The sequence below is a fragment of the Falco rusticolus genome, chromosome 4, assembly GCF_015220075.1.
Source record: "Falco rusticolus isolate bFalRus1 chromosome 4, bFalRus1.pri, whole genome shotgun sequence".
NCBI lineage: Eukaryota > Metazoa > Chordata > Aves > Falconiformes > Falconidae > Falco > Falco rusticolus.
The window spans coordinates 21,772,494-21,785,280 of NC_051190.1; the positions used below are offsets into that span (position 1 = coordinate 21,772,494).

General features: G+C 44.9%; 1 long non-coding RNA gene across 6 annotated transcripts in view; it reads right to left on the minus strand.

Annotated features, from left to right (window-relative positions):
* Positions 1-12,787, minus strand: part of LOC119147446 — a 44,134-nt gene that overhangs the window by 17,787 nt on the left and 13,560 nt on the right. For 2 of the 6 annotated variants that reach the window (XR_005104039.1, XR_005104036.1), the window contains 5 exons: positions 7,960-10,909; positions 5,766-5,989; positions 4,436-4,533; positions 3,391-3,515; positions 1,646-1,755 (listed from right to left, as the gene is read on the minus strand). This is a non-coding gene — a long non-coding RNA (uncharacterized LOC119147446). Of the gene's footprint in view, positions 1-1,645; positions 1,756-3,390; positions 3,516-4,435; positions 4,534-5,472; positions 5,572-5,765; positions 5,990-7,959; positions 10,910-12,787 lie in introns of all 6 variants that reach the window. The other 4 variants (XR_005104038.1, XR_005104037.1, XR_005104040.1 and 1 more) reach the window with 4 other exon arrangements.

A 12,787-nucleotide genomic window follows, 5' to 3' on the forward strand; every position in this document is an offset into this window, starting at 1 on the left:
GGGAATGATCATCCAGCCCAAGACACTCAAGGAGCTGAGTAAGACCTTCGGTCTGAGTTGGTGGTCGCCAGCTCAGTGCATGAAGAGATGTGTGGCTCCTGAAAAGCCGCCGGGGACTGTGGAAGGGTGGAGGTGCTGCGCAGTGACTGCCTGTGGCATGGGGTTTGTGAGTGGCACAGGGAGTGAACTTGCTGGGGAGGGTTACTAGGTTTTTAGATGAATGTATTGACCTAGTTTTCTGACAATTCCTGGATTTATACTTAGGCAAAAATATTGTACTGACTTTTCAGAATACACACTGGAGAAGGAAAATGGTGTTATACATATCAAGTAGGTCCTTTTTCAGTTAGAGCCATTTTAATACGTTTAGCAGTATATATATGAAATAAATGCGGTAAGGCTGCTACAAAGCTCATCTATACACTCCTCATTAGTTCCACAATACCTCCCATCCGTGCATCACTTAAGGTCAAAATATATGCCTTCCCATGCCTCCTAAATTACATCTATTTTAAGACATATTGAGTGAGACACTGGGGTTCAGCAGGGTACTTTGTCAGCACATTGATTGGGATTTGCATGGCAGGGCAGTTTGTGTACAGCCCTGTTTCTCACAGCACGCCCGAGTGTTAACCACAAAGTGAATTCCCTTGCAATTTATAGCCCTGTTCTTTTCAATTTGCTCTGCTAAGTCATTTGGCTCCTGACAGGTCTCAATTCCAAACACTGAATTGTTCAGCACAAAACAAAATGACATTGTTGCCCTAATCAATACGTACTTGTGGTAAACTGCAAGTATATGTACGTCTCCCAGACTGGGTTTTACAACAGGAGTTTTTTCCTCTGGGCTGCCCTGTGCAGCGCAGCCGGGGCAGTTGCTGCGTGCAGGAGGTGGCTGCAGAGCGAGGAATGCCCCGGTGCTGCTGGCCACCCCACCAGCCGTGCCTCCGTACCCTCACCCCACCTGCAAGGGGTTGGAACCGTTAGACCTTCATCAGAATCCGAATGCCAATGCCTGCTACATCAAACGGAGACAAAACCACGACATACATCTGCTTGAGCTACCCTGAAGAGTGAAGAACACACAGCTCTCCTTCCCTTCTTCACGTGCTGCACTTTAGTCTTTTTCTTTCATTTTTTCTTCTAATTTTCAGTTATTTTTATTTCCCTTCCCACTTTCCCACACTCCCTGTTCCACCTCCCTCACTAGCCCACCCTCCGTGGGCTCTCACTATCTTCTCGTGTCCCACCTGCCTCCTCTGCCCTCCCCCAGCCCTGGGCTTGCAGGGGAGGGCTGGGAACGCCGAGGTGGCCCAAGCCCAGCCCTTGCCATGCAGGCCGTGCCTTTGCAGCGTCCGATAAGCCTGTGCTCTTTGTGCCAGCAGTGACTGCTGGGGAAACCTGCCTTCACGATTGCCCTGCAACAGCAACAGCAGGGCTGCTGTCATTGCCATCGCTCCTGCACAGCTCCACAGCAGTGCACGTAAAGCATCGCTGGCCAGGAGATCCCATTCCTCCGGCCAGCCGCTCAGTTGGTTTCCTGTCATTTAAACCCTTACTGGTGACTGGTTTGGGTGAAGAACTCTCAGAAACAAACAAACAAAAGGTATAATAGGAATCAGACTGGGCGAAGGAAAATACATACGGAGCTGCCTTGGAAAGGCAACTTTGCAGCTGTGGAAATCCCACTCCAGCTACAGGAGCAAAGGGCTGCCTTCTCCTGCGGGGCTGGGTCCCTGGCTGGCATGAGGAGGGCTGGGGGAAAACGAGGAAAGCAAGGTCAACGGCATATTTGTGCCCTCCACAGGAAATACAGAGCAACGTGCTGGGATCGCACCAAAAAGCACCGATTTCCCACTGATGGAAGCAAAAGAAATTGGCAGCGCTGCACATCAGAGGTGCAGCACAGGCCCAGGAAGATGAGAAATGCCTGTAGCATTTTCTCCCAGCATCCTGAGCCTTGCTGTGCACCGTGGTGGAAGCGATGCCATCCTCTGTGAGAACACATAGGAAGCTGCCTTCCTATTTTGGCACAGTAACATGTAAAAAACATCTTACGGATTATTCAGAAAGACTCTTCCAGCCAGAAAATAACACGTCCTGTCACTATCCACCATGGACAGAAGAGCAGTTACGCCTTTGCCACTATGCAGCAAGCTTCAAAAGCGTGGAAAATCTAGAGAAGACTCATATGCTGGCATAGCCTCTGCTGACAGCACCTTGTCATCCCCGGGAAAACCCTGCCCATTTTTGTCTGAACGGTTTCCACTAATGAAGTTAACCAGCATCTCAGAAATACCACACAGATGTTATGTGGCATTAGACTGTCACATATTGATTAAAAAACCCCCAATGCTTCCCTGAAAGGAGTAGCTTTTTTTTCAGATTTTTTTCCTGAAAAAAAATAATTCAGCTACATTTTCAGAATCAACATATTTTAATATTGGAAGATTGCTGCTGGTCTTTGCCTTCACGCAGTGTAGCACTGCACGGGGTGGGTCAGGCTCCGTCTTTAAATATTTACAAGACATCCGCTGTCATCTTGCTCAGAGACAGCAAGGCAACCTGAAAGCTCAAAGAAATATAATAACCCTCGCTCCCTCTCTTTCCTGACTGCAAGATCCAAATGTGCTTTCTCTACATTCAACCTTGATCAGCTGTCCCCTGATTTTTTTGTGCTGCGTCTGAGTGTTTAGATCCCCTGTCATCAGCACAGGGCCAGAAACAAAGTCCGGTTTTTAGTTTCCCAGCCCCTGATTTTCAGACCATCTGAGTGAGAATGAGACTCCCAAGGGCTGCTCTGAGCGGAGCGACTGCCAGGAGCCCCATGGCCAGCTCCCATCACGGCTGCTCAGCCATATACACGCCAATGAAAGCAGAGCTTGTGCTTTCAGCGTGGCACAGGCTGGGTCCTTCGATGGCTCTGAGAAGCTCTGCTGGGTTTGGCACAAGCAGTTGCAGCCTCCATACCTTCCAGCACTGCCGGCAAAGCTGCAGAGGGGCACTGGAATGAGCAGGTCCAAAAACCCATCCTGGAAGTGCAATGGTGCAAAACATGCCAGCACCTTGTAATTAATATCAACCTAAATACAGAGCACTCGACTTTCAAAATGAGAGATCTGGAGGTAATTGCTTCTCAGTCTGCCTGTTAGCCCATGCACTGGCTGATAGGTTTGTGTGAATCCTCATCTATGGTGGCATAAAAAGCACACGTGCTTTGTACAAACGTGGCCAGTGGCTGCTATATTTAAGATTAAGTAAAAAACATTTAAAGAACAGATGGAGCAGGGCATCTACACACTGAATACAAACATTTCTTTAAAAATAGATGAAAGCAACATTTAGTTTAGTTCAAAGGTTGAAATGAACCATTAACATATCTAGGCTCACCTTAATACCTGCTTGTCGTGTATATTTAATTGTTTCCATTTCCATTTTGATTGTGCTCTGCACTTATACAATGACCACAGCTTGTCCTGAAGGATCTGACCATGGAGAAGGATTTTACAGTATTCCTGAAGAGAGAAGAGGAGGAGATTTCTGGGCAAAAATAGATGCCAAAACCACCCAGAAAGGCTGTTATGAAGAATTACTAGTCAGTCCCCGAGTGGGAACCAGTGTGCTCAGCACAAAGAGAATGTCAAAGCAGGGGTATGCAGCAGGGCAGCAACAGGGCAACACATTACAGACACGGGAGTCTTAAACCCCTGCTGCTTGAAGACACTTTGGTAGGACTGACCATGTAAGAAATCAGCATTTTCCTTCTTTTTCCTCAAACTGGGACAAAATTGTGGAAAGCATTGCTGCTTCTGGAGAGCAGCATTGCACCCAGCTCTGCCCAGGCAGGCTGGCCCTCGCCCATCCCTGCTCTCCTCTGCATGGGGACAGTTGCTGTACGTGACTTGGGAGAACTCCTAGGGGTGGGAGATACAAACCACTTCATTAATACCGGATCAGCTGCAAAAGGTATTTTAGAAGTAGCTGATTAACAAACTTCTGATAAATCTAATACGAGCAGATACATGGTGTTTGCAGTGACTCTGCCTGCAGGTTCCAGACTGCAGCTCTAAACACGTTTTTCAGAGTCCTTGAAAAATTGATTTCCTTCTCAACTCTACTCATTATTTACTAATTATTCTTATTCTGAATTCTGGATCACCATAATTTCCTCACTCCCAAGTATAATCTTGCTCTCTCTCTCTCTCTCATTAAAATGTAGTCAGGAACCCCAGTACATTCCTCCTGGTTCTGAGTGCTTCCACCTTTGGGCAGCAGGCATGGGGAGCCCGTTTTGCTCTATGTTTGAGACAAGGGAAGAGCAGCAGAATACGAAAACTTATGTGTCATAGAGCCAGTTTTGTTTCTGGCCACCAGAAGTTTTGTCCAAGCCAGCAGCCCTCCCTGTGACCAGCTTTCCCCCATACCAGGTACTTACGTGGCTGCAGCAGCGGCGTATGTGAGATCCTCAAAGCCTGAAATATTTTCTCTTTGGGAACTCCTGCCAAGGAAGTCGCCAGGTTTTCAGTTGAGACACTGAAATACAAAAAAATCAAGACCTGGTAGCGCCTGACCATGCAGAGACTCTTTTCTACATCCAAGTGGCACCTTCAACACCAGGACATTTTCTGTGTCCATGCTCCCAGTGCTGGTTCAGCATCTGGCTGTAACTCCCTGGTCTAACAGGGTCTAAAGCACTTTGTGAAAGCTTTGGGTTTTCAGCACAAGCTGCCTCTCCAGGCAGGAGCACCAATGCTCGAGCACACTCTTTGAGTGGAAGGTATTAGATGTAGTTTTCTTACACAAAATTCAAACATAAAAAAAGAAACCATAAAAGTGCTGCTGTTTCAATTAACATCAGGAAAATGTGTATTCAGGAAAATATTACAGCTGGGGTCCTGATGCTTTCCCATTTTACACCATCTTGCAAGAAAAACCTGAATAAAGGCTACTGAGGCGTCCAGAGCTTATTTTCTTAGGAGGTAAGCCATATACACCCAAAGAATAAAGTGACAATTCCTTCATGTTCCTGAGTTATGGATTAGAAAAGTAGTCTCAGCAAACACTGATCAATGGGAACTTCAAAGAGAAATGTGGACCATCTATTACATTTTCTCCCAATTACCGTCCTTCTGCTGAGAATTGCATTTTATGTGCCTCCTAGGCTTCCAAAACAAAAAAAACAAAAACAAAAACAAAAGTGAGCAGGATTTTTAAAAGAGCTGGTAAGAGAGTTCGACCTTTTTATTGAATCTAAACACCATAGAACTAGTTAAGTTGGTGGTAAATCCTGACCAGCTGCTGTTGGTGGGACCAGCTGGATGGTCTCTACAAAATCTCCATCATTTTTTTCCCCACTTTGTAGCCAAAGCAAGTAAAGAAAAAAAAGTCATTAAAATATATTTTTGAATATATTTTTGGGTTACCCATTCCCCCCCTCAAAAGTTTTACTGACTAAATGTTTGAAAAACTTACTTCAAGGGCTCTTAGAGGCCTTTGTCCAGCATGGTTGGGTTTCACAGTCCTTTAAAGCTTCCAAGATGTCATTTTTTAGCTAACTGTGACATGGAAGCACTGTTTCAAAAACAAAAGTCAGAAACATCTCTCAAAGCTGTTTTTTCTGATCATATTCTTTCATTTTTGTTCACAACTATTTGACAAATTTTATCTAGATCTGTTAATCATTTAACAAGTTGGACTTGATGATCTTAAAGGTCTTTTCCAACCTAAAGGATTCTATGATTTCCAGTAAGCTATAATTATTTTACCTTATTGGGTGAACTTTGCCTCTTCATCATGTTATTTCAATGTAATGAGCTCCTGGATCTGTTTTTGGAGAGGAAAGGAGAACAGATTGCTCCCTTCTACTTTTCTTCTGGAAACCATGGATAAACGTGATTCTGTAGTTCGCTCCTTAAGATTTGTCTCTCCCTCCACAAGCTTACTCAAAGGTTCCACTGAGTGAAGAATCACACCTGAAGCCAGGAAAATGCTGGAAAGTGGAGGAAAATAGCAGCATTACCTCTTGAGTTGTTGGTACTTTTCCACAGTGGTTTTTTTTCACCTCCAGCCCATCAAGTCCCCGGCAGCTCCATTGTTCCTAATTGCCCTGTGTGAGAGCGAGCATTTTCTGGGCAGTAATTTCCACCTGCTTCAGAACATGTCACACATCGCTGGCAGGGGAGGCAGAGGCTCTCAGCACTTCAGAAGCGCTCCCAGCAGCAGCAGGACCTGGCCTTTAAACCCTTTGCTCCAGGTTGTGGAGTAGTTACGCAAGCGAAATAGCAAATCATCCCATGCTTTGTCTCAAACACTGGGCTGACACTGGCCCACGGAGGAGAGCTGTGCCACCAGCGGCATCCTCCTTTCTCCCTGCCGTCGGAATCGAGAGGGGCTGCTGCCTGCACGGGAAGGAGCACGTACCCCTTTGTGACCAGTTTGGTTTAACTACCAACAGCCCAGAATTAAATGATGTGATCTGTAAAGATCATTAACAAGTTAGTATTCTCATTTCAGTGTAACTATGAAATCACCCCTGTGGTTATCCAGAATTAGACATGGCTTTATTTTGCAGGGCACAGGTAACAGTACATTATATTCAGGAAAGCATGTAATAATTATCTCTAAAATTATTCCACACATAGGGGACTGGTGAGCTGGATTGGAAAGACTGGAATTTTTTTCTCCTACTTGAAATCCCACCTCCTTAACCCATACCACACCTTGATGCTTCTTATGTCATCATTTATTTGTGTGACATTTTGTTCTCACACAGTTCCACGCCTGCCAATACCCAAAGAGAACAAACCGCCCCAAATACCACGTGAAGGCAATTCTAGAGAGATCTGCTTTGCAAAAACCAGATGCCTGTACTGATGTCTGAAAAAGCAGGGTTTGTCCATCGGTGCCACATGCTGGGTCCCAATCCATCAGTGCTGCTCGCCTATGGGTGGTTTCGTTGAAAGGCACACGCAGCTACAGCCGTCCCGTGCAGCGGCTGCAAGGTCTGCGCAGCCTGATGGGGACAACTAGGTTAAAGACCAAGCAGATTTTGTTTCTCCTGTGTTCCTAACCCAATATACGCAGCGTCCTGCACTTAACGTCCTATTTCTCAGCATTTCTCAACCTCTTCTGTAACACCATGCACAAAACTTGAAGCAAAAATGGATGTGTACTGAATGCTCTGATCATGCATCTCCACAGAGGTAGAAAAAACAGATTCCTTTTGGCATCAACAGAAAGAATAGACAAATAACAGTAGCTGATCAATGTTTTTGGTTCAAAAATAATTTAATTTAAAGGAACAAACTTGCTCTTGGAGCTCCTGCAAGGCAAACTGTTTTGCTCAGGTGAGAAGCTGTGTTGCATCAACAGCGGCTGGGCTTGAGTTTTGCTTTGGCCAGTATTAAAGTAAGATCCTTTCCTTTTAGTGACGCATTCCTATGGAAAAAGTCAAAGCAGTAAGTGTGAGCATTTCCCATAATTAAATGACTATTAGCACTATTCATTTTTAATTATTTTTTTTAAGAACAATTTAGGTGCCAAAAATACAACTGCTTCATTAAGAGCTAGATTTGATTTTTATGAAAAAATAGGTGGTGTTTTTTAGGTTAGCATCGCTTTGCATTTGCAGATTCTGACATGGACTATAGCACATCTGCTCTGGACCAAACATATCCAGAACACAGATTTAATGCTCTGGGCCCATCTAAGTGAGAGCAGCCGCCTTAACTGCAGCTACTCAATGCTGTCATTTACAGGCACTGCCACATTAATGACAATTTCACTTGAAGATTGCATCTAGGTTGGATGGCTGCTGATGTGGAAAGCAGCTTTGCATCTAGAGGGCAATGGGTTTACTTGTGGAAATCAGAAAAAAATACAAGTTCATATTTCATTCTGTAGCAAGGGAGGTTATTTGTAGGGCTTTTTATCAGGAAAGACGAGAGTCTGAAATCTCACCAGCAGGGTTTGCAGTGTCAGCATCTCTAACAGGCTGAGCCGATGAGGTCCTGACCAGTACTTGAGACAGTAACCTCCCAGGAAAACTTCCAAGCGCTGCTTTCACTGATTCAGCCACTTCTCAACCTTGAGTAAAAGGGCATTATTCTTTGAAAGACTGTTATTTGAACAAATCGAGTGTAGCAATGCAGGGAGCCCAGCAGTGTCATGGCAGAGCAGGAGGTACAGGCAGCTGAGGAAGGAACAGGACAGAGTCATCCAAACAACAACATGCCCAACAGCATCTGTGTTATGGATCTCTTCCAAGAAGAGAAAGCCAATTTGGTCATTTAGTTATTTACACTCTACCATCCCCAGTCCTTTGGATATTTTTAATTGCACAAAGCGATTTTCTGCTCCTTCCAAAATACCCTTTATATATGGAAACCGCTGATGAAGCACCACGGAGGTAACTGCATTCCAGCAGGTCTGGAACAGCCCCCAACACATACGGTCCATGTCTTCTACTCCTGAGCCTCTGCCAGCCGACAAGAAAGAGGGGTAAGCCTGCTGGCCCTGTCCTCCCTGTCTTCTGATGGCACAGGGGCCCCTGAGGGTGTTTAGGAATTACACCCTGCCCATGCCACCAGAGTGCCTGCAACTGCAGCTTGTGGCTTACGGGGAGGCTCTTTGGCTCTGCAGGCACAATCAGGGACCGCAGACCCTCAGTACCCACCGTCTGATCATCATGAAATGAGGCAAAGCTCAGCTCTAAAAACAGAAACCTGAAGCAACCTGTGATGCTGAGGATGCCGGCAGACACCCTGGCCAAGCCCGCGCCGAGGCTCTGTGCTGATGGGTACTGCACCTGGCTGGTTTACGTGCTTACCTCTAAGCTCGTCTCTAAAATGAAGTTGTTCTTTTGTAATTCTCAGCTGGGAAAATACCCTCCTGCTGGGCTCCTGGCTGCTTTTCACATCAAATAAGCCTCGTCCAAACAGGTTTAACTTTCTGACACCTCTCTTTAGCTTGTCAGGTAAAGCTGTATCAAACAGTGGGTTAAAAAATTGTTTTTGGGGCAATTAGTCTGCAAGAATCAGTACTTCCAGAGTTCTTACCAGTGAAAAACATTTCAGATATTTTAATCTCAGCCCTGTTAACACTCTGAATATGACAGAGGGCTGAAAAGAATCTGGCTTCCCTGTCACTGTGTGCATCCCTGTGGTTCTCGCAGTATAATAAGGTGGCTGTGGGTTTGACACATGCCATTCCCTCACTGTTTGGGTATATATGCTAAACAGCATGAGTCCACACAAGCTGAATTTTTACCTGTCAATTGCCATAATAAGTCCCAGGTTTGGGCATTTTTCTAATGGAAAACTAGGTTGTCAGGGAAATAATTGTTTATACAGAACACTGGATTTATCACTGGAGTATAGCAGATGATGCCTGGGAAAAAGTAGTGGTGGAAGTTTTCTACAGCCGTAGCAATTTAAGAGATCCTCTTACCATCTGGTGGGGAGGCTCCCCAGGAGCTCAGCTCACCCCAGGAGCTGTGGAAGGAGAAGCAGCACGGTGAGGACCTGTGAGCCTGGCAGGGAGGACAAGGTTGTCATTGCCGCCAGTGGATGGTCTGGCCCATGATGGCAGGTACCCAGGCTGGGAGGGGAGGGCAGAGCTGCCCTCTGCCCTTGATGTTCATCACTGCTTTCAAGGTCGAACTGACCAGCGGCCAGCAGATGACTTTGGAAGCTCACAGTGCAGATGATCAGCGGGACTGGGCTTCTGGTCACCTTAAGCTGCCCTTTATTAAGAAGACTGCAGAGCAAAAAGTACTCGTTTCCCAGATCCCAGGTTAATACCATGCAGTCATATCGTTGGCGTTGGTCTTTAATCATTCCAGATACACAGCTCCCACTGATGTCAGCACAGGTTTTGCATTCTTGCAAAATCAGCATCTTTTTTCAGCAAAATCACACACTCAGCTTTAGTGGGAACTGGGTGACCAAACCACAGTGAAAAATCCCAGGCAAGTCTCCTTTTTGACCTGACTTAAAATTAAAAATGCAATAAACGGCACTTATCAGAGATCTAAGAAAATGCTGTATGATTGCATAGCAGCAAATGGTATACTTGCTTTTGAGACAATATCTTTGTGTTTGCACATACATGTACATAAATATACTTTTAAAAAAATCAAGGTTCACTTATGGACTGAAAACAAAGACTTTCTACACGTCCATGTTGCAATCTCACATATAACCACAAGGCTTTTGAATCTGGGTTATAAACATCGAAGAGGAAATGTTTACATTCATGCATCTTCTACTGAACTGGTTTCAAAACGTCTGTTTAAACTCTGACCGCGGAGTACTGGCTCTGTGGAAGTGAAAACACCTTACTGCACAGTGGGCTATAATCTGCCTGTGCGTGCTCCTGGATAAAATAAGGTTATCTGAGGTAGCACCGCATTTCTAGCCTCAACCAATGCCAAAGAAAGAGAATGAGAATCTCTTTAATTAAGGTTATCAAGTTACCGTGCATTGCCTGGCTCTCACGGACACGGTTCTCACAGGTCAGTTGATATATATGGGATCCTTAGGGCAACTTGCTCATGCATCCATAGCCCAGCTTCTTTTCAGCAATACCTAAGTCTGACCTACGATGCCCTTAGCATTTTCCTGCCACTGCCCTTCAGGTGCAGGGTGCTGTTCAACAGAGCGAGGAGGATGCTCTGCTGCATTTCTCTCCCCCTGGAAGCTGTGAAGATATTTCCAACCCCTTACAATGCCATCCTGGGGCAGGTGCGGGTCCTCTGGGACACAGGAGCACCTGGGAGAAATGCATGGGGAGGGCCATAGGACTGGCAGCTCCCCAGGAGAGAAGTAAATAGTTTTTCTCTTCTACATTTCTGTACTTACCAAGATATAAACTTATTCTTGGAAAATATCTCTTACTCCATGAATCATTCCTGTGGGTAGAAAAAAAATAATATATTTTTTTAAAAAATAAATCAAAAAGTCTCACAAAAATTCATGAGTTTATCAAAATTCTGAGGGACTGAAAAACTCTTAAACTTAATTTAGGATTCAGTTTTCCCTCTGCAGTTTCTCAGCCCTGGTTGAAGCTGTAGGTATTTAGGTCTGGAACACAGATATTTTCAAATTTATTGTCGGTACGACAATGATTATGTAGCCCATTGAGATCGAGTGGTGTGATTTAGTGTTTTGGAGGCATTTGTCATGTTTGATGAATGCATCTGGTGATTCAGTGCAATGAAAAAGCGAGATTTCCAGCTAGTGAGAGATAAAGGATGCTGGCTGGTACATAGGGTTATGGCAGTGGCTATATAAGGTTACAAAAATTTTATTTGTTTCTCATTTAGAGTTTTAGAGGAAGATGGGAAGGGAGATATACTTTAGCTGGTGCTCCAAGGTGGAGCGAGGTAGGCTGTGTAAACATTTCTAGCGCTTTGACAAAACTTTCTTGGGAACTAACATTTTCTCTTCCTTGTGTTCCTGGTTTCTTGCCTGTCATCACGTATCTGCACATAGTACCCATGCAGGTGCATTCGGGGAGACCTTGCCAGTATCTCAAAGTTACCCCAGCATTCCCAGTTCTGGAGAAAGTCACAGAAATACTTTGTTTTCTTGTTTGCCTTCTGTAGAACACACTAAGGCTGGAGACAATGGGAAACTGTCAGGAGGCTGGGCCCAAAACGCAGGCATTTTCTCAGACAAGTCATGTCAAACAAGTCGCAGAAATTTCAGCCATATCCAGATAATGTCCAGTAATTTATGTCTCACTTTGGTTTAAATTTCAGGTATAAACAGGTTCTTATTGGAAACAAGGTATTTTGCAGCGTGTTTTCTATGGCGTGTTTGTAATCAAATCATCTCACTCTATGCGGCACAGGGACATCCCGTTTTAAACACAGGATGCCAGGAAAGCACCTGGAATCCAATTTGATTTTTGTATTATCACTGAATCACCAATGGCTTTCAGAGAACAGAGATGTCTTTATCCAATGTGGTAAAATGGCACACTGTGGAGGTAATCAACAGCTCCCAAGTGCCATTACCACTTCTGACACAGCCATCTCCAGTTCCCTGAAAGCCATCATCACTACAATAATAACTGGTAAAGACCATAAAAAAAAGATATCTTTCCTGATTCTTTTCTATCAGGCATTTGTTCTGCTGTAAGTGACAGTAATTCTGTAGGAAATAGCTCAAGTGTGAGCCTAAGAACAGCAGTCTCCATGGATTTAAGATTTACCTCTACCTTTGTGCATCTGCGAGAGGGCAAAGGGCGCTGCAGTGGCAATGCCAGGATAAGGATGATCTGGAAGACGCATGGCCACAGGCAGCAGCCCATGGGAAGACCCCACGTTCTCACCACCATCACCATTTTCTGACGAAGTCATACTCTGTGGCAGTGGTATGATCTAGACAAAAGTCGCTAACCTCTTCTAATATAGGAAATAGAGCATTTAGTCATTTCTTGGACATCTTTTTTGGGGTCAAAAGATTTTTTTCCTACTGCCTTACAGCCTGCGAATCTGACAGATGCCTGGAGCTAGAGGCTCTGCTTTCAGAAGAAACCCACACCTGGAATTCTGAATACACGAGAGATGCCACATTGTATTTTTCAGAAATTGTCTTGTAAGAACTCCCACGTTCCCACCAAATGTCAAGTTAGTTCGTTGCACCTGCCCCAATTCCCCTTTGCAGTTTGCGCAGCGCGTTGTTCATCACTCCCTGCTCTCGTTGTCTCGCAGAGTTATATGCTTTCCATGCCGAAGGAAGCTGGCTTCAGTAGTGAACAGGCTATATTTCAGTTTGACAAA